We start from the raw sequence: 20,951 nt of genomic DNA, 5'->3' as shown, positions 1-20,951 counted from the left end.
TGAGCAGAAACATTTAAGTGTGACAAACATGCAAAAGAATAAGAAATCAGGAAGGGGGCAAATAGTTTTTCACACCACTGTACAGTGGGATGCGAAAGTTTGTGCAACCTTGTTAATCGTCATGATTTTCCTGTATAAAGCTATGGTTGTTACAATAAAAAATGTCAGTTAAATATTTCACACACAGTGATATTTGAGAGGTGAAATGAAGTTTATTGGATTTACAGAACGTGTGCAATAATTGTTTAAACACAATTAGGCAGGTGCATAAATGTGGGCGCTGTTATTTTATTGATTCCCTAACCTTCAGAAGTAATTATTGGAACTCAAATTGGCTTTGTAACTTCAGTGACCCCTGACCTACATACACAGGTGAATCCAATTATGAGAAAGAGTATTTAAGGGGGCCAATTGTATGTTTCCCTCCTCTTAATTGTTTCTGACGTGTAGCACCCCATGTCTCAAAACAACTCTCAAATGACCTGAAGACAAATATTGTTCACCATCATGGTTTAGAGGAAGGATACAGAAAGCTGTCTCAGAGATTTCAGCTGTCTGTTGCCACAGTTAGGAACACATTGTGGAAATGGAAGACCACAGGCTCAGTTCAAGTTAAGACTCGAAATGGCAGACCAAGAAAAATCTTGGATAAACAGAAGCGCGAATGGTGAGAACAGTCAGTCAACCCACAGACCAGCACCAAAGACCTACAACATCATCTTGCTGCAGATGGAGTCAGTGTGCATTGTTCAACCATTCGGCGCTCTTTACACAAGGAGATGATGTATGCAAACAAACAGAGCCGCTTGAGGTATGCTAAAGCACATTTGGACAAGCCAGCTTAATTTTGGAATAAGGTGCAGTGGACTGATGAAACTAAAATTGAGTTATTTGGGCATAACAAGGGGCGTTATGCATGGAGTAAAAAGAACACAGGATTCCAAGAAAAACACCTGCTACCTTGTAACGATTGGTGTCAGCACACAGAGAGTATCTGATTACTGGTGATCTGCAGTATCACCAACAATACAGATGTATACCTGATTATGGGTGATCTGCAGAATCACCAATAATACAAGTATGACTAACCTCTGGACACCTAATGAAGTGTAAGTGCTTGGTGCAACTGTAAGGCTATCTCCCGTGGAGCAAGATACACAGATACTACTGCAGCCAGTGACCACCTGAGGGGCAGGTGGCCCCTGACTGTGCAGGGACTATCTCTTTAAGCGGAGGAGATAGAGATAATCTTGCAGCCAGTGATTCCCTGATGGACTGGAAATCAGACTGTACTGCAGCCAGTGGACTCCTAAGGGGTAGAGGCCACTGGCTGGGCTGCAGGAAGGACTCTCTGAGGAGCAGGAGGTCCTTGCAGCTAACTGACACCTGGTGGATTGGTGTCACAGGCAGACTGATCACTCGAGGAATGAGTGACAGTCAGAAGGGTCAGACAGGCCAGGTCGGCAACACACGAGCAGATAAGGTACAGAGACAGAAGGCAGAGGTACCGAATCAGAAAGCAAGAGAGAGGTCAACAGAGCGAGAGGTCATAACAGATATCAAGCACAATCCTAGTCTGAGGTGTGAGGTCCTTGGTCTCGACACCCGGGAACTAGTCTAAAGAATAACACAGTCTCCTATGCTTGGGTGTGAGGTCCTTGGTTTCAACACCCTGGAACTGGTCTAAAGTATAACACAGTAATGACACAGTAATCCTATGCTTGGGTGTGAGGTCCGTGGTCTCAACACCCTGGAACTGGTCTAAAGTATAACACAGTAATAACACAGCTAACCTATGCTTGGGTGTGAGGTCCTTGGTCTCAACACCCTGGAACTGATCTAAAGTATAACACAGTGATGACAAAGTAAACATCAAGAGCGGAATCTGGCTAAGTGTGAATTCCCAGTTCCAACTGGTTCTAACACACTGTGGGATCTGACTGAGGTCTTAGTGCTCACACGTTAGTATTCGCAACGGCAGACAACCAGCAACTGACTAGGAAGATCTATATATACTACAGCGCTCCGCAGCGCCGCCCCCAGCCACTCAGCCAATCAGGAGTGCTGCTGGGATCAGCTGATCGTCCTGATCAGCTGATACCTCTCCTGCTGGCATAAAGGTCCTGTCTTCTGGCACGCGCGCGTAGCTCTCCATCTATGTGCACTAGAAGGCCCAGGCAAACCAGACACATGTTGCTGTGCGGAAACCGCCAGTCTGAACGCGGAGACAGCCGCCAGACCACGCGGCGGCATCTCCGCTATTCATTACATACCTACAGTAAAATATGGTGGTGGTCCCATCATGCTGTGGGGCTGTGTGGCCAGTGCAGGGACTGGGAATCTTGTCAAAGTTGAGGGACGCATGGATTCCATTTAGTATCAGCAGATTCTGGAGTCCAATGTCCTGGAATCAGTGACAAAGCTGAAGCTGCGCCGGGGCTGGATATTTCAACAAGACAACGATCCTAAACACTGCTCAAAATCCACTAAGGCATTCATGCAGAGGAACAAGTACAACGTTCTGGAATGGCCATCTCAGTCCCCAGACCTAAATATAATTGAAAATCTAAAAGATCAAACAATATCAGCGCAACCAAGAACCATTAAATCAGATGGAAAAGGTATATATATATAGCAGCCAAAGTCCGACACTTCAGTATAGCGTCTTGATCAGTGATTGAATATAACTTCGGCGCTGAATCACATACATCCATCACCAGAAAACACCATAAAAACAGATGCGCTTACCAGATTGTTACATACCTTAATTACAGGGTCTGCAACAAAGCGTTATGAGGTCAGCGGCAGGTGTCTTCACAGCTGGCCTCCTCTCCAAGCAAGCAAAGCAATTCAAATCCTTATATGCAGTGTTTCCACCGTATTAAACATGGAAAGAAACAATACACTCATCTAAGCGTATCTATTTGGCGTTTTTTTTATAAAGATTCAATAAAAACAGCATATAAAAAACTTTAAAAAGATCACTCACATCTGGGCCCTTATCACAGGGACCCACGGTGAACAACAGCACGTAATAATCATAAGACGCCGTCCAGCCACACGTCCGCCTCACCCGACCGGTTTCACTGTCATAGTTTTATCAGGGGCTCTAATTGAAAATCTGTGGTGTGAGTTAAAGAGAGCTGTCCATGCTCAGAAGCCATCAGACCTGAATAAACTACAGATGTTTTGTAAAGATGAATGGAGCAAAATACCTTCAACCAGAATCCAGACTCTCATTGGAACCTACAGGAAGAGTTTAGAGGCTGTAATTTCTGCAAAAGGAGGATCTACTAAATATTGATTACATTTATTTTTTTGTGGTGTCCAAATGTATGCACCGGCCTAATTGTGTTTAAACAATTATTATGCACTTTCTGTAAATCCAATAAACTTTATTTCACTTCTCAAATATCATTGTGTGTGTCTCTTATATGATATATTTAACTGACATTTTTTATCGACTTATACAGGAAAATCATGACGATTAACAAGGTTGCCCAAACTTTCGCATCCCACTGTAGCAAAGGGCGGGGCAATGGGCACAACGGGGGAGTGTATCTTGATGAAAAACATACAGTCCGCTGATCAAAGGAGCTCCCCATTAATACATGACGGAACAAGTGAAGCGGTATCCTAGCAACACCCCACGCATCCCGCCACTCCTTTAAAGGGGCCATTATTGACCAGTCATGCTGCAAACATTCCCCTCAATAGGAATGGACAGTGTCTGTTTTCACTACACTAGTCGCTGCGTACATTTCATAAAATACTGACCTGACTCCATCCACTCAGGTCCCTCCATGCTTGAAATGCCAGCATACCCTTCCCAGAGTCCCAGCAGAAGCTTCAGGCTACAACTGGTTTGCCACAGACCAATGAAAATTGTCCCTTACCAGGGAAGACTAACTGCTTTGCTGAGTAGTGAACCATTGAAAAACCTCTCTGGTGCTCCCATTGGTCTTTTGCAAACTAATTGTGGCCTGATGCTTCTGCTGAGGCTCTGTGATCGATACAACGGAAAAACTGATGAAAAACTGATGCCCACTGTAACAAACTGATACGTTTAAACGGAAACAGGATCAATTTTTTTTCATGCTGTAAACCCAGCCTTACTACACAGAACATTTATATCGTGCTTTTCTCCTAGCAGACTCAATGCAACAGAGCTGCAGCCACTATGATGTGTATAGGCAGTAGCAGTGTTAGGGAGTCTGGCCCAAGGTCTCCTTACCGAATAGGTGCAGCTTACTGAACATGAAGAGTCAAGGTCTGAACCCAGGTCTCCTGTGTCAGAGGCAGAGCCCTTAAAGGGAACCAGAGGCCCCAGGAAAAAGATTATATACATACCTGGGGCTTCCTCCAGCCCCATACGCACGCATCGCTCCCACACCGCCGTCCTTTGCTTCCTGGATCCGCCGGTACCGGGTCCCGTCATGGCCGCCAGTTGGCCAGTCGGCCGGCAGACGTGGCCAATTGTCCGCATCACACGGGGCTCCCTCCATATACGTACGCATGTGGCTGCCTACTGCGCAGCCTCATGCGTACGGGTATGGAGGGAGCCCCTGTGATGCGGACAATTGGCCGCGTCCGCCGGAAGTGACGGGAACCGGTACCGCCGATCCAGGAAGCGGACGCTGGCGGCGTGGGAGCGATCCGTGCGTATGGGGCTGGAGGAAGCCCCAGGTATGTATAAAAGCTTTTTCTTTTTTTTAATTATGTTCCTCTCTGGTTCCCTTTAAAGAGAACCTGAGATGAGTGATAAGAAAAAAAATGATACATACCTGGGGCTTCCTCCAGCCCCCTTCAGGCTAATCAATCCCTTGCCATCCTGCTGATCGGTCCCTCACGATCCTCCTCCGACCACCGCCTTCTGGATTGTCCGATAGAAGCCCTGGTATCTCAGCAAGTCTGGGCGTATTTGGCCTGCGCGCTCCTGTCACCATGAGCTCCTGGCCACGGGGGAGCAGGCATGGTCGGATTGTGCCTGCTTTCACTGGCCCTAATTTGCAGAGATTCCAGGGCTTCTACCAGACTAGCCTGAAGGGGGCTGAAGGAAGCCCCAGGTATGTATTTCTTTTTATTTTCTCAGGTACATTTTAACCAGCACACTATGGGCTTGATTCACAAAGCGGTGCTAACCTACTTAGCACGTCTAAAGTCTTTAGACGCGCTAACCAGGGTGCTAAGTAGGTTAGCACCGGATTTCTCAATCAGATCGCGCGCTAACTTTGCACGCGCCCTGCGCTTTGTGCAGTACGCGCGTAAAGTTTTACGCGCATAAAGTTTTGTAAAGTTTTATGCGCGCAAAAGCTTGTTTAGACGTGCTAAGGGGGTTTCCACAGGCGTGCTAACAGTTAGCACCGCTTTGTGAATCAAGCCCTATCCAGCCTACTACAGGTAGGTCTGTGTTATGCAGCTTCTTAAAATACTTGAACTGCAGAGAGATGATTTGAAAATGAGTTTGTGTTCCTTTGGGAGAGCAGAGACACACTTTAGAAGCGATGAAGGGTTTTGCGCACAGATAATAACAGGCTCCGGCGCGCAGTGTCTGCGCAGAACTAGGAAAACATTTGTGCCCAGGGTTCCGATTTAAGCAGCCCTCTGATTGCTGAGGAGTTCCCATATTACAGAACACTCTTACGACTTTAACAAGCAATCATCCTCTTCGCAAAGTTTTCCCCATTCCCCTCGCCTCATCTCCCAGAGAGAGGAGCGGTCGTTTGGCAGCCCCTCTTGCCATTTCGCCAGTCGAAAATGACATTTCAACACAGGAAACATGGTGGGAAAATATTCAGAAAAACTGCAGATATGACATTAAGCAGTTCACCCTCTCGGCTGTTTAACGTGACTTCTCTTTTTTTCATATTTTTTATTTTGCAGAGATTCCTCAATCTCATCCTGAGCAGATAATGATATTCCCCTTCTCTCAGTTACATGAGGGAAATATCACCAAGTTCTCCACCACTGAACAGCAAGCCTCTCGCCAGAAAGAGAGAGGGGGAAAAAGCAGCAATATTCCAAATGATTATGATGCACAGAGCAATAAGAATCTGTAATTCTGCTCAGCCGCCGAAGCTACAATAGATGAGAAAACGAGGGCTCTGCAAGCAGCTGTAGAGCAGAATGAAGGATGAGGAGGGGGCTATAGGAATCTTGCCGTCGTTTAACAACGATCTGAACCACCTGAGCGTTCGCTAATCGTCCCATGGTGCGATGCCAGGGCTGACTTCATCCAAGATGCCCACAGGAAAGAAGAACTCGGTGCCAGGCTAAAGACCAAGGTGCTCTGACTGTCCTATTTTCTTGCAGGTGCTCTTATGGCCCCCAGTAGGCCTAGCAGGAGAATGAGAAGGGGCATATTCACATAAATGTGGCCCAACATGGGTCTGTGTAAACCTGTGGAGTTTAGTTATGAGGTGATAAGGTATCTGATTGGCCGGCTACTTCAGGGCTCAGTAGTAAGGGAAAATAGTGTAGGCATGTGGTTGATTGGTCGGCACAGGTACCTGTGCCTTTTCTGCCAGGTGTTGCTGGGGTGCAACATTGTTGCAGGAACGAATCAGGGGCGAGTTAGGTGTATATAAGAAGCCCCTATCCGCTGTTCATCTGCGTCCATTCCTGCGTGGCTGGGACAAGCTCCCCACCCACCCATCCCTTCTCTTCATATGAGTCAATCGTCGTGGTCAAGCCTTTATTGGTAGAAGATACAAAAGAGTTCAAGTTTCATATGGGGTCCTAACGGAGTTGTCATATTGATTTGGGTCCGAACCGTAGTGGTGGATCTAATAACCTGAGTTAAGTCTGTTTTGACTATGGTTAATAAGTTGAATAAAGTTATTGGTTTAATAAAGTTGGGACCTCAACAATTTTTAAACTTTACCAATAAAGATGGCCACGGCCTTTAAACCGCAACCTGGAGTGTATTTAGTTATTTATTTATTTATTTATGTCATAAATAACCTTTTTTCCCAACAGTGTTGACTACAGTCCCATGAAAAAGAAGAAACAATAAAAGCAGTTATAGGAAAAACAGAACTCCCTTTCATGTTTCCCTACCTATGCAGAGGCGTAGCTATGTGGGGACAAGGGCGGGCCATATATCCCCCGGCCGCAAAACTGATTAGAAGATAAGCTGTGAGGGTGCTCAGTCCACTTCAACCGTATACGCCTATACACATCTAAGTGCAGTCGTGTCTATCCACAGACTCATCTCTGAAACCAGAGGAACAGCCTCTGGAAATAAAACACCCCTTAGAAAAGTCTCACAAGGAAAGTAGTAGGTACTTGGACTAGTGCGACCTCCTTCCCATACACACAACAACCCAACATGTTTCGCCAAATTCAGGCTTCCTCAGGGGTACATACTTTATACAGTGCAAACAGAGTGTCAGAACATAAATGCAAAAGGACCCGCATCAAATGAAAATAGCAAAATATACTGTCAGCAAAACAGCTCTGATTTAAGGTGTTTTGCTAACAGTACATTTTGTTATTTTCAGTCGTGACCAATGAGCGTTGGGTAATCTGGCGAGGCAGCGAGGGGGTCAACATCATTCCCCCTCCCTCTCTATAGGCCCCCCTCCTCCATAGGGTGCAGCGGTGCAGCTTGTGAGTGAATCTCACCTGATCCTGATGTGTCCATGCTCCCGACCACTCTACTCTCTACTTCCTGTTTCCTGCATGTTGTGTAATTACATGTGACCTGCAGATATCGGGCTGGTAGAGAGCGTTCAGCTGCCGAGGAGCATGGAAACATCGGCTCAGGTGAGATTCACGCACAAACTGCATTGCTGCTCCCTACTCTGCAGGGGAACCCCTTCCTGTGGGGTACTGCCAGGCAAGCTATATGGGGAGGGGGGTTCCAAGCAGTCAACCAGGGATTTCACATGGGGGCCGCCTGAGAATCGGGGTATCACAAGGGGGTATCACTAGGCAGAGCCGGATTAAGACTAAATGGGGCCCTAAGCAAAGTAACTGATTTGCCCCCCCCCCCCCCCCATCATGTCATAATAGAATCAAAAGATGCAGCTGCACAGCAACATGCCGCACACACCGGGGCAGCCGAGCTACTGGTTGCTAAGGGCAACAGCCCGCTTTCCTCTGTGGGTGCACAATGCAGGGAATAGCAGCGGCAAAATGCAGAGTGAGAGATGAATGGCTGGGACATTTGCACTCAGGGGCTGGGGCACCCCTGTGAAGAGGGCGCCAGATATCACAGCAGCTGCACTTTCCCCCTGCATCTCCAGCCTGGCAATAGCAGAAAGCTCTGGACACCGCCAAACCGGAAGCCGTTCCCCAGACAGAATTATTACAAATAACATTTATATTGCGCTTTTCTCCTGGCGGACTCAAAGCCCCAGAGCTGCAGCCACTAGGGCAGGCTCTATAGGCAGTAGCAGTGTTAGAGAGACTTGCCTAAGATCTCCTACTGAATAGGTGCTGGCTTACTGAACAGGCAGAGCTGAGATTCGAACCCTGGTCTCCTGTGTCAGAGGCAGAGCCCTTAAAGGGACTCCGAGAAGTGCCTGTGGATACGCCTTTAAGCATACCCACAACTAATTAATTACATCCTCACACCTATCAGCATGATGTTTGTAATTATATCCCCCTGGGTTCCTTCTATTTCATTGCATTGTGCTGAATCGAGCTGCCGACTTTGGAGAAAAGTCCTCCTGTGGCCGTGATTTCGATCGCGAAAATAGCGAAAACTAAAAGGCATAGGGCGGCCGTTTATATATCATTGGAAAGAGGAGAAAGAGAGCTTTAAAATGATATGCATCTTTCCATAGTTACTGCACTGCTCAGAGTCCCTTTAACCATTATACCATCCAGCCACCGCTGACAGGATGGCGAGGGCTGGTTTATGTGCTGATGGGGCCCCTTTGTCTCTGAATGGGGCCCCAAGCGACTGCTTTTGTTGCCTGGTCGGTAATCCGGCACTGTCACTAGGCCACCGGGGATGTCACATGGGGGGTACCACTTGTTCCCCCTCAAAGAAATGTTTAAAGGACAACCAAGGTGACATGTGACATAATGAGATAGACATGTGTATGTACAGTGCCAAGCACACTAATGACTAGCAGCAAAAAGCGTTCATGTACGCTCAAAACCCCCAACTATCATACCAGTCGGTGCAGGATCAGGTGAGCCAAACCATAGCAGGCAGATGAGCAGAAAGGATCCGCAAGCCAGACCAGGTTGAAGTAAAAAGGCTGAAAACAATCCACAGACAATGCAATAAAATCACGTGTATCGGGCCTACCATCTGCCCTTAATCCTACGATTAGCACGGGAGCACATCAGCGCGGCAGCAGCCTTTTGGACGTAGCAGCTATGTCCAAAAGGTTAAACTATAAACTAGTTAATAAGCTCTGCTGAGACACTTATTACCCCACCTGTGCATGTTTGTGGTTTTTTGCAAAACATGGACTGTTGGTGGGCCTTGAGGACAGGGTTGGGGAACTCCACCTTAAAGGACACCTGAAGTGGGAGGAAGATGAAGGCTGACATATTTATTTCCTTTTAAGCAATACCAGTTGCCTGGCTGTCCTGCTAATCTATTTGGCTGCAGTATTGTCAGAAACAAGCATGCAGCTAATCCAGTCAGATCTGACAATAATGGCAGAAACACCTGATCTGCTGCATGCTTGTTCAGGGGCTATGGCTAAATGTATAAGGCCCAGTGCACACCAAAAACCTCTAGCAGATCTGCAAAACGCTAGAGGTTTTTGGGCCTGGTGCACACCAAAAACCGCTAGCAGATCCGCAAAATGCTAGCAGATTTTGAAACGCTTTTTCTTCTTTTTCTGCAGCATTTCAGGTAGCATTTTGCGTTTTTGTGAAGCGTTTTTGGTGTAGTAGATTTCATGTATTGTTACAGTAAAGCTGTTAATGAACAGCTACTGTAACAAAAACCGCCTGGCAAACCGCTCTGAAGTGCCGTTTTTCAGAGCGGTTTGCGTTTTTCCTATACTTAACATTGAGGCAGAAACGCATCCGCAATCCAAAATCTGCAGCAGCCCGGGAGTATGCGTTTCTGCAAAACGCCTCCCGCTCTGGTGTGCACCAGCCCATTGAAATACATTACCCTAGCGGATCCGCACCCGCAAGCGGATCGCAAACCGCAGCAGAACCGCTCTGGTGTGCACTAGGCCTTGGAGCAGATTTCAGAGCGATTCTAGGCATGTATAGAGAGGTTTTCTAAACATGCCTAGCGGTTTTGGAGCGTTTTTGTGTAGCAGATTTCATATATTGTTACAGTAAAGCTGTTACTGAACAGCTTCTGTAACAAAAACGCCTGGAAAACCGCTCTGATGTAGCATTTTTCAGAGCGGTTTTCCACTTTCCTATTCTTTAACATTGAGGCAGAAATGCCTCAAAATCTAAAAAATGCTGCAGCCCGGGAGTTTGCGTTTGTGGAAAAAACGAGCCGCTCTGGTGTGCACCAGCCCATTCACTGTCATTAGCCAAGAGGTTTTCCCCCTGCAAGCGTCTTAAAAAAACGCTCCAGAACCGCTCTGTTGTGCACCAGCCCATAGAGAGAGACAGAGGATCAGCTGGACAGCCAGGCAACCGGTATTGCTTCAAGGAAATAAATATGGCAGCCGCCACAAACCCCTCGCTACAGTTGCCCTTTAAGGGTTCACTGACAGCTGGTTACGAAAGAATTACGATCAATAATTTGAGTATTCAGGTTTGATTGGGACCGCCTGCTTTCCTTTTTTTTCATACAATATGATCTGAATAATTTAATCGAATATACGATCATTCACTAAAAGTGGATGGGCACCTCTAGAGTGACCAATCAGACTGCTTCCTCTGAGCATCTTCTTCTTTTCACACCAATTTTGTGCCAATTTTGATGTATCCGGGCGGCTGGCTCGTCCCCCTGTCCCCCGCCTGTCCTGAACATTTTAAGACCAGAGTCCCAGCTACAATTTAGCACCTTTCTTGCCTCTACAAAGGTTGACCGGTTCCTCGCGGCGTGTCTGCAGAACGTGGACTCTGACAGCCGCTGTGACAGATCTTCCCAACTGGTAAAAAAGGAAAAAAAATTATCAAATCTCTAAATCTCTCACCTCTGCCACGCGCCGCTCACATTTATTTTCTATAAGAGCCCGGCTGCGGGTTACTGGGGAAATATATTACAAAGCGCGCCCGCCAATTTCTCCGTTTAATGAGCCTAACAGCGTCCATGAGCGGGACTGAAAGGCAAGAAATAAATGGACGTCTGTATGAATCGACATCCATTCACCCACAACGCCTTGCGCTCACACCGGCGCTCAAATCACCCTCTACATAGGGAATTGGTTTTATGTCGCACATGGATGGATTCTGGCAGGCCCGTGTTTCATCTCACAAATGAAAATGGATTCACAAGGTGCGGACAACTCGCAGACAGCTCGCGGGGCTAATCCTTGGTGACTGCGTTTCATTGTGCTGTATTGTTCGGGCGCCAAAGTCGAGGCCCAAAAAAAAAACAGGAATAATAAAATATTTTAGTTTTCTTTGCGCAATGACAATAAACAGTGACAGCTTTTAATGAATGTGTTGTGTGTGTGTGTTTTGCGCCTTCTGATTGATATGCGCGGCGGACGAGGTTGGATTATTTCTGCATTAATCAGAGGACACTGTAGGAAGAATTGACAGCTTGTGAACAATGCGCTCAGATAATCCTCCCAAGATTCCTGTTTACAAGGTCAAAGAAAAAGCGAAGAAAAAAAAAAAAAGAAAGAAAAAAAAACGTCCGTCTTTGAGAAGTAGGAGGGCAGACGCGAGCGAGGCAGGTGAGGGAGTTTATAGAAATCTAGGCCAATTTTCAGTGATGGGAGGTGAATTCTTTTTATTTGACTCCCACTCTTTGTTGCTAAATACTAACAAGTGGTAATACAAAGGCCTGCAGGAAGGACAGAAGCAGTATTATAAGTAAAGAGAATTATTAAAGTGAACCCGAGGTGGGAGGGGTATGGTGGCTGCCATGTTTATTTCCTTTTAAAGAGACACTCAAGAAAAAAAAATGATGATGATGTAATGATTTGTATGTGTAGTGCTGTACAGCTAAGAAATAAAACATTAGGAGCAGAGACATAAATCTAATATTGATTCCAGTACAGGAAGCGTTAAGAAAACTCCAGTTGTTATCTATGCTAAAGAGCCATTGAGCTCCAAGACTTTTAAAGCCGCAGAGAGCTCTGTCTTCTGAAGCTTGTTATCTTAAAGGACTTACGAGTCCAAATAACAAAAAAAAGTTAAATACCTGAATTGAATTTGAATGCACGGAGGATGCCATCCGCGCCCTCTGTGCCGTTCCGCCGGGTCCCCGCACTTCAATAGTGCTCCCGGGCCGCTCCCGACCCCACTAAAATCTACTAAAATGGCCGTGGCTGCGCAGTCCACATAGACGCGAGTGCGGCTGCGCAGCTCTAGGGCCTCCCCCCGATCCACGCTACAGGAGACAGACTGTAGCGTGGATCGTGGGGAGGCCCTAGAACTGCGCAGCTGCACTCGCGTCTATGCGGACTGCGCAGCAACGCAGGCACCACCAGGAGGGTATTAGGGTTAGGCACCACCAGGGGGGCCTTAGGTTTAGGCAACACAAGGGGGGTTTATGGTTACGCACCACTAGGGAGAGGTGATTAGGGTTAGGAACCACCAGGGGAGGTTAGGGTTAGGCACAACCAGAGTGGTATTAGGGTTAGGCACCACCAGGGGGGTCTCAGGTTTAGGCACCACCAGAGGGGGTTAGGTTTAGGCACCATCGGGGAAAGTTAGGATTAGGCACCACTGGGGGGGGGGGTTATGGTTAGGCAACACCAGGAGGGGCGGTTAGGGTTAGGCAACACCAGGTGAGGTTAGGGTTAGGCACCACCAGGAGAGGTTAGGCACCACCAGGAGGGGTTAGGCACCACCAGGAGGGGTTAGGGTTAGGCATCAGTAGTGGAGGGTTCTGTGTGAGAGCAAGGTTAGATTTAGCTATAGTAAAATATAAGTAACAATAACCAATATTTTAATAATGAAAATTAACACTTTAAATATTAGAGTAACATTAAATTTACTGATATTCTACCATTGGCACTGTTCCTGTACCCAATTTTCTATGGCCCCTGAAATTCATGTAAGCGGTTTAGAGTGAGTTGTCTGGGAAGGATTAGTGGGATTACTGTCAAAAAGTAAGTTTAGTGTCAGAAAAGTGTTCAAAGCAGAAGGTTAGTGTTAGGTAACAGGAAGGAGTTAATACAAAGGGGGTGAGGACAGGAATAACTAAGGGCCCTTTCACACTCACCGAGTTCCGTCCGTAGCACAACCAGACCAAGTCTGTGAACCTCGTTGCATTGTGGGAAATAACTGTTTACAGCTGTTTCCAACTGCCAAAAAAGCAAGCAGCATCTCCTTCCAGTGACATCACCTGCCAGCAGTAAAAATGTCACCATGTGATAAATGTCAGAATGTAAATCAGGGAGAGAAAAGATTTTACAATGCACCACCCCATTGAAATACATTACCCACGCGTTCCACATCCGCAAGCGGTTCTAAAAACGCGACCAAAACCGCTCGGTGTGCACTAGGTCTTAATCATTTATACATAATTATTGTAAAAATGAAGCACTTTTTTTTATTACATTATTTTCACTGGAGTTCCTCTTTAGGTGTGCCTTATTGTATGGTCGCACCGTAGCAGTAACGTGCAGCATTCGCACTTGTTAATATCCGCATGCAAATTGCAAATGTGCAAAAAGTGATTGCGGCACGTCTAATGAACGTCAATGGAGAATTGCACCGCTGCTAAAGTATGTGAAGTGGTGTTTGCAATTCAAATGTGCAAAAAAAGTACAGCCTCGCAGCATTAATTCACACATCGCACGCGTATTCCCATCGACTCCTTAGCTGCTGTAAAAGAAAAAAAACCTGTGCAAAAATTTGCATACAAACATAAATTTGAATGCAAGAAAATGCATGCTGAAAATGTTTTTGTTTTTCACAATCACAAGTGTAAATGAAGCAATATTGAAGTTTTCGTCTGGGTTTGGAAGCTCTCCAGGAACGGTCTCGTAGCGCCATGATGAAGGTTATAGAGATGTTCTGCGGCTCATAAATAGATCGATATTCGCTGGCTTCCTCCCCGTGGCTAGGAAACAGAGCGCAGAACGCTACTGAACTCATCAGGATTTCTGCCCAAGTCTATCTGACAAATTAACATTCTAGTCCTGGACTTCGGCTCCCCCCCCAGACGGTAACGCTACAAGTTGCGCACGCGGCCGCCTGTTTACTACTGCAGCCTTCTCAGGTTCCTTATTAACTTCATTGAGTCCCTCATGCTGGGGCATCTGCTAGCTGAGTAAATATTCAATTACCAAGCTAAATACTTGTGGTATTGTGTGACAGATCCAGGCAGTGATTGCAGGGCAGACAGGAGATGATGCCATGATGAAGGCATCTCTGACCAAACTGACAGAGTAAAAAAGCCTCAATTGGACCCGCCCCCTCCAGCCTCCTGAGGCTTCCTGTTGTCCCAGCCTCACTTCCTTAGCGTTACCCTCAAGAGGCGTGTCCTACCGTGTCAGTGAAGCAGGGAGCACACATGGTTTTCCAAATGCAGTTTTTCGGATTACCTGCAAGTTTAACCACTCGAGGACCGCGGTGTTAAACCCCCCTAGTGACCAGGCCATTTTTCTCAAATTGGGCCACTGCAGCTCGCTGCAGTGCCACACAACTCAGCACACAAGTGATTCCCTCCCCCTTTTCTGCCCACCAACAGAGCTCTCTGTTGGTGGGCTAAGATTGCTGCCAGGGTGTTTATTTTTTTTTATAAATATTTATCTTAATATTTATTAAATAAATTCTTCTATTTTTTACATTTATTTTTATATCCCCCCCTCCCTCCCTCCCTCTCCCCACCAGCCAATCAGTGTGATTAACTGTCATAGGCTTCAGCCTATGAGAGAGGATCGCTTCTCTGCCTCTGGAGGGGACAGCCAAGTGACATGGCTGTCCCCTGTACAGTGCTGCCTCAGCAGCAGCAGCGCTGTACAATGTTAATAGACGGCATTTCGCCGTATAACAGTCTCCGAGCGGCAATCACCAATGGGAGACTGAAGGCGGAACTGTAGGGAACTCCGTCGTTCCAGCGGGGATGCACGCACATCGGCACGCGCAATCTCCTGCAATCACCGCCCAGAGCCATTCACGCTAATCGATGTGTAGTGGTCCTGGGGCTGCCGCCGCCTTCACGCCAATTGACGTTGGGCAGTCAGCAAGAAGTTAAACATGCGTGTTACACCACAGCAGCTGTCACTAATGAGAACTTAGAAAATGGGAAGAGAAAACCAAGGTGTTACATAGTTACCGGTACATAGTTACATAGTTATTTTGGTTGAAAAAGACATACGTCCATCGAGTTCAACCAGAAGTGTTGTAGAACTGCGGTAAATTACCGAAGCCCACTGACAAAAAGCTTTGCGGTAACAGCTGGTTACAAGCTGTCCCGTGCAGTGAGGGCACTACGAGGCATCCTGACATCCCTTCAGATGTACATGTTTTGATATACTGCCTCTGCTTGCTCTGAATCTGTCTATTAGTCTTTCTTAACATTCTATTTAATTGCGGCAGCTTAGATTAACTTCCAAGAAACATTACACATGTCCTGCTTGGGTGATTTTCCACACTAGCTTCTAACTGAAACCCAAGGGGTTAAACCAGACACACAGCCTAAGCTATTCAGGGGATGCCTGGCTTGTTCTGATATCGCTCTGCTGCTGCCTGGAGGGTTTAAAAGCTTGTCCCGCCGGCGAAGGCTGCCGGTCCCATCACATTACAACTAGGGCTGCTCAAATCCGGATCCGGGGGACACCCGGATAGTTGCTATCCGGATATCTTACCTGTCTGACGTCTTCTTCGTCCATCCCTGCCGCCTCCCACGATGCGTTCCACGCGGCGGTCACGTGACTACAAACACTTCCTCCTTCCGGGTTGAAGGAGGAAGTGTTTGTACTCACGTGATGCGCGTGGAACGCATCGTGGGAGGCGCCAGGGATGGACGAAGAAGACGTCAAACAGGTAAGATTGAACCCCCCGCCCACCCCGCACAGGTTTACTGGGAGATCAGGCCCAGTGCACACCGAGCAGTTTTAGCAGTGATCCGCCAACCGCATCCGCCAGTGAAAACGCTTGGCTAATGTATCTCAATGGGAGGGTGCACAGCAGCGGTTTGACGTTTTTAGCAAAGCGCAAACATGCCTCCTGCTGCGCGTTTGCGGTTTGCAGAAGCATTTCTGCCTCAATGTAAAGTATAGGAAAAAAGCAAACCGCTCTGGAAAACGCTAGATGAGAGCGATGTTCCAGGCGGTTTTGTTACAGAAGCTGCTCAGTAACAGCTTTACTGTAACAATATTTGCAATCTGCTACACAAATACCCTCCAAAAACGCTAGGTATGTTTAGAAAACCTCTCTAAACATGCCTAGAATCGCTCTGAAATCTGCTCCAAAAACCGCTAGCGTTTTGCAGATCTGCTAGCAGTTTCGGTGTGCACTGGACCTAACACAGACTTCACATAGTTAAGACCTCACCAGAGGTGCCGGTAATTACCGTGGGTATTGATGATTGTTCTAATTTCTATAAATTGACATTTACTGACGTGTGTTGAGTAATTTACCGCACAAGTCGGTAATTTACCTCACTGCTCGGTAATTTCAGTTTTTTCCTGTGGTAACAGCCTTTATGAATTGACATTTTGCTAAGTGCTCGGCTAAAGTCATTTAGTAGAAGCTCCACAATGCAACGCGTTTCGCAGGTAACAATCCCACTTCATCAGGCAAATAATAGAGAACACAACTAAGAGTCTGTATGCAGCCAGGAGCCTCTGTTGTCACTAATGAGGAATTCATGAGAAATTGTGCACGGTGGGCGATATTGCGCTTTTTTTTCCCCGTATGCAAAAATTGCATTTAGCATTTCTCATATATTTTTTTATAAAGTCTTATAACGCAGCTTACCGCACTGCAATGCTAATCCTAGGGGACATTCACAGTGCGGCGTTAGTGTCGCATTGTAACGTGTAGCTAGTGATCAGCGTAATTACCTAATTACGAGAAATTTTGTGTAATTCGCAAAATTACGATTACGTCCGTAATCGAAATCTACCGAAATTATGCGTTCGTGGGGAATTTCGTAATTACGATCATTGTTCATAATTACGAACGTTTACGTAACACAAACAAATCAGAATTTCGGAAATTCGTCCGTTCTCGAAATTGTGTTCCAGTCCAGAGCCTTCCGATACATTTAAAGTGACAGCATGTGCAGGGAACTTTGCATTATCAGATATTACAAGGCCCAAAACCAAGCGTCTCAGCATGCATGACTGCTAAGTTCACCTTGACAAAGAGCACCTGTCTTAGAAGTGGCTGCAGATAGAGCCTCCTGATACATTTAAAGCGACAGCATTTGCAGGGACCTTTGCATTATCCGTAATTGCAATCAATGAGTGACTTTCCTGAGTTAACTAAATATGCCTAAATACTATTAGAAACAAAATTACGTCCATTTTCGTAACTAAAATAACTGTTTCTATAGAAAACATGAAATTACAAAATTTTGCGTTAAACACGAATTTGAATTGCGACGAAACGCAAAATTACGAAACTTACGTTTCGCTTACGGGATTCCAAATTACAGTTTGTATGGCAATTACCAAATTACGAATTCATGTCGTAGCAGCAAAATTCACGTCCGGACCGTAATTAAGGAAACACAAAATTCCGAAAATTTAGGCTCAACACTACGTGCAGCGTTATGGTAACGCACTGCTTGCAGGTATTGCTGGGATTTGTAGTCCACTTGATGTTGAAACAAGTGGTAATGAATGTGGCCATTTCCTGGCTAGATTTGCATGTAATGTGTGCCCCACATACCGCCTCCCCCCCCCCCCCCCCCCTGATTCAGCCATGTCTGTCGCCGTGTGCGCTCTCTCACCTCTCAATCATTGCAGCACATAAATGTATTCATCTGTAATTCCCCTTTTTCTTTTTTTGCATTTACAAATCACAAAACTTTAGTTACCTTTTTAACATGCGCTTCTGCAGTTTAGTACGGCCTTCGGAGGGGCAGAGGGCGCTGTGCAGATTTGGCTGTCGGGTGCCATTATCTTAAGTTATGCCTGCGAGACCGAATAGCAAATACGATCAATACAGCTTCAGTTGTTTTAATTACAGGAATTCGATATTATCTCAGCAGACCGACACAAGCCGAGCGAGGTTTGCCAAACAGCCCTCTGCCGTCTCTCTCTCTCTCTCTGTCGTCTCTTCAGCTTTGACTTTGTTTTTTGGAGGATTGGCCCACATGTCAAGTAAAGTAACTTCTCTATCTCAGCGTAACGACTGTCAGTAACAGACAAGTCATTTGGAAGCCGCTTTCTGGGTCATCCCTTGCCGGTCGCCGGCCGCGGTGCGCTGCCTATATCTACTCGCGGGCTATTGAAGGTGACAGGGCCTGTTTAGCCTCTGGACAGCAGCGCACCGGCGTTCTCCAGATTCAGTCAGGCAGGAAGATGCAGATCTGGAGTGTGGTGCGGCCCTTCACCAACTATTTACTTCCAGAGCGCGGATATTCGTGGTGACGGCCGAGCAGGTGAGGTCTCACTAATCTAATCACCCTCGGCAAGATCAGAAGAGTTGCTCAAGTTCTTCGAAGTGTTAAAACTTTGCCGGCACCGCAATAGAAAGATTCCCGCTAAAAGAGTAAACACTTGGAAAAGGAGGATGTGTTATATATCAGCAGCTGTCAGTTACAACTGAATGTACAAGGTAATGTCCATGTTTCCCTATGGCTCAAGTGAGCGATATTACAGTTTAACAGTGTGATGAGCAGGAAGCTGTTATGGGGTAATGGCCATTTTTAAAATGGAGGACGGAGAATTCCATTGATCACAGTGGACAAATGGGACACGGGAGAGGAGAAAGAGATTGGGGAGTAGACTGCACGGGAGGTAAGTATGACCTGTGCATGTTTATTTTGACTTTTTATTTTCAGTTCAGGTTCTCTTTAACGACCGACTGTAGCAGGTTTGAGGCCTCTGCTATTAACAGTGTGAGAATGGCTGCAGTTTCAACATTCCCCTTGAAAATCAATAGGTGAATTTTGATTGGCTCTTGTAGGCTCCACCTACTTTTACGAATATTAATTCTAGTCACCTAGTGACCAACTGTGTGAAGTTTGAGAACCCTGCCATTAACAGTGTAAGAAAAGCTGCAGTTTACATTTCCCCATGTAAAAAGTTAGTTGTTTTTGGCTCTGCCCACTATTTCTAATCTTGACATACAGTCACTTAATGACCAAGTTTATGAGCTTTGGCATCAATAAGTTGCATTTCACCATTGAAATTAAACAAATCTGATTGGCTGTTTTTGGCCCGCTCCTTTCAGAATTTAATCCCCAGTCTCCCAGTGACTGACTGTAGCAGATGTTAGGCCTCTGCCATTAAGAGTGCATGAATGTCAGCAATGTAAATATTCCCCTTGAAAATCAAAAGGTGAATTTTGATTGGCTGCTATAGGATCCACCCACTTTTCTGAATATTAGTCCCAGTCACCCAGTGGCCAACTGTGTCACGTTTGAGAACCCTGCCAATAACAGAATGGCTGAAATCAATCTAACAAATCTGATTGGCTGTTTGTGGCTCCACCCCTATAGTGAATTTGGACCCCAGTCACCCAATGACTGACTGTATCAGGTTTGAGGCCTCTGCAACTAACAGTGTAAGAATGGTAGCAATGTGAATATTCCCCTTGAAAATCAATAGGTTCATTTTGATTGGCTGTTGTAGGCTCCACCCACATTTCTGAATATTCATCCCAGTCACCCAGTGGCCAATTGTGTAAAGTTTGGGAACCCTGCAATGTAAAAAATGAAGTTGTTGGCACTGCCCACTTTTTCTAACCTTTTCACTCAATTATCAAGTTTATCAGCTTTGGGGTCCTTGGTATCAATACTTTGTATATTCCCATTGAAAAATAAACAAATCTGGCTGTTTGTGGCTCCGCCCCCTTCCTGAATTTGGACCCTAGTCACCCAGTGTCCAACTGTACCAGGTTTGAGGCATCTGCTTTTACCAGTATAAGAGAATGGTAGCAGATGAAATATTCCCTTTGAAAATCAAAAGGTGAATTTTTATTGGCTGTTGTAGGCTCCACCCACCTTCCAAAATCTTAATCTGTCACCCAATGACCAACTGTGCAAAGTTTGAGAACCCTGCCATTAACGGTGTAAGAATGGTTGCAGTTTATATTTTCCCAGTAAAAGTTGTTTTGGCTCCACCCACTTTTTGTAACCTTGACACACAGTCACTCAATGACCAAGTTTGTGAGCTGTCAGGTTCCTGGCATCAAAAATGTGTGAATGGAAGCAGTTTATCCACTAAGGAAATCTGATTGGCTGTATGTGGCCCCGCCCCTTTAGTGGATTTGGACCCCAGTTACCCAATGACCGACTGTAGGAAGTTTGAAGCCTCTGCCATTAAAAGTGTAAGAATAGCAGCATTTTAAATATTCCCCTTGAAAATCAATAGGTGAATTTTGATTGGCTGTTGTAGGCTCCACCCATTTTCTTGAATCTTAATCGCATTCACCCAGTGACCAAGTGTGGCAAGTTTGAGAACCCTGCAATTAACAGTCTAAGAATGGCTGCAGTTTACATTTTCCCATTGAAAATGAACAGCTGAAATTTGATTGGCTGTTTTATGCTCCGCCCACTTTTCCTGGATTTGTAACCTCGGTCACCAAGTGACCAACTGTGCCAAGTGTGGGGACTCTGGCTTGATTACTGTGAGAAGGGCAGCCTTTTACATTTTTTCCATTGACTTGAATGGGTGAAATCTGATTGGCTGTTTGTAGCTCCGCCCAGGTGTGCAGGGGGGCCGCGAGACCCCCAGAACATATCATCCCAGGTAGTAAGAGAT

Source organism: Hyperolius riggenbachi, chromosome 8 (assembly GCF_040937935.1).
Source record: "Hyperolius riggenbachi isolate aHypRig1 chromosome 8, aHypRig1.pri, whole genome shotgun sequence".
NCBI lineage: Eukaryota > Metazoa > Chordata > Amphibia > Anura > Hyperoliidae > Hyperolius > Hyperolius riggenbachi.
Note: the sequence above shows the minus strand (reverse complement) of the source record.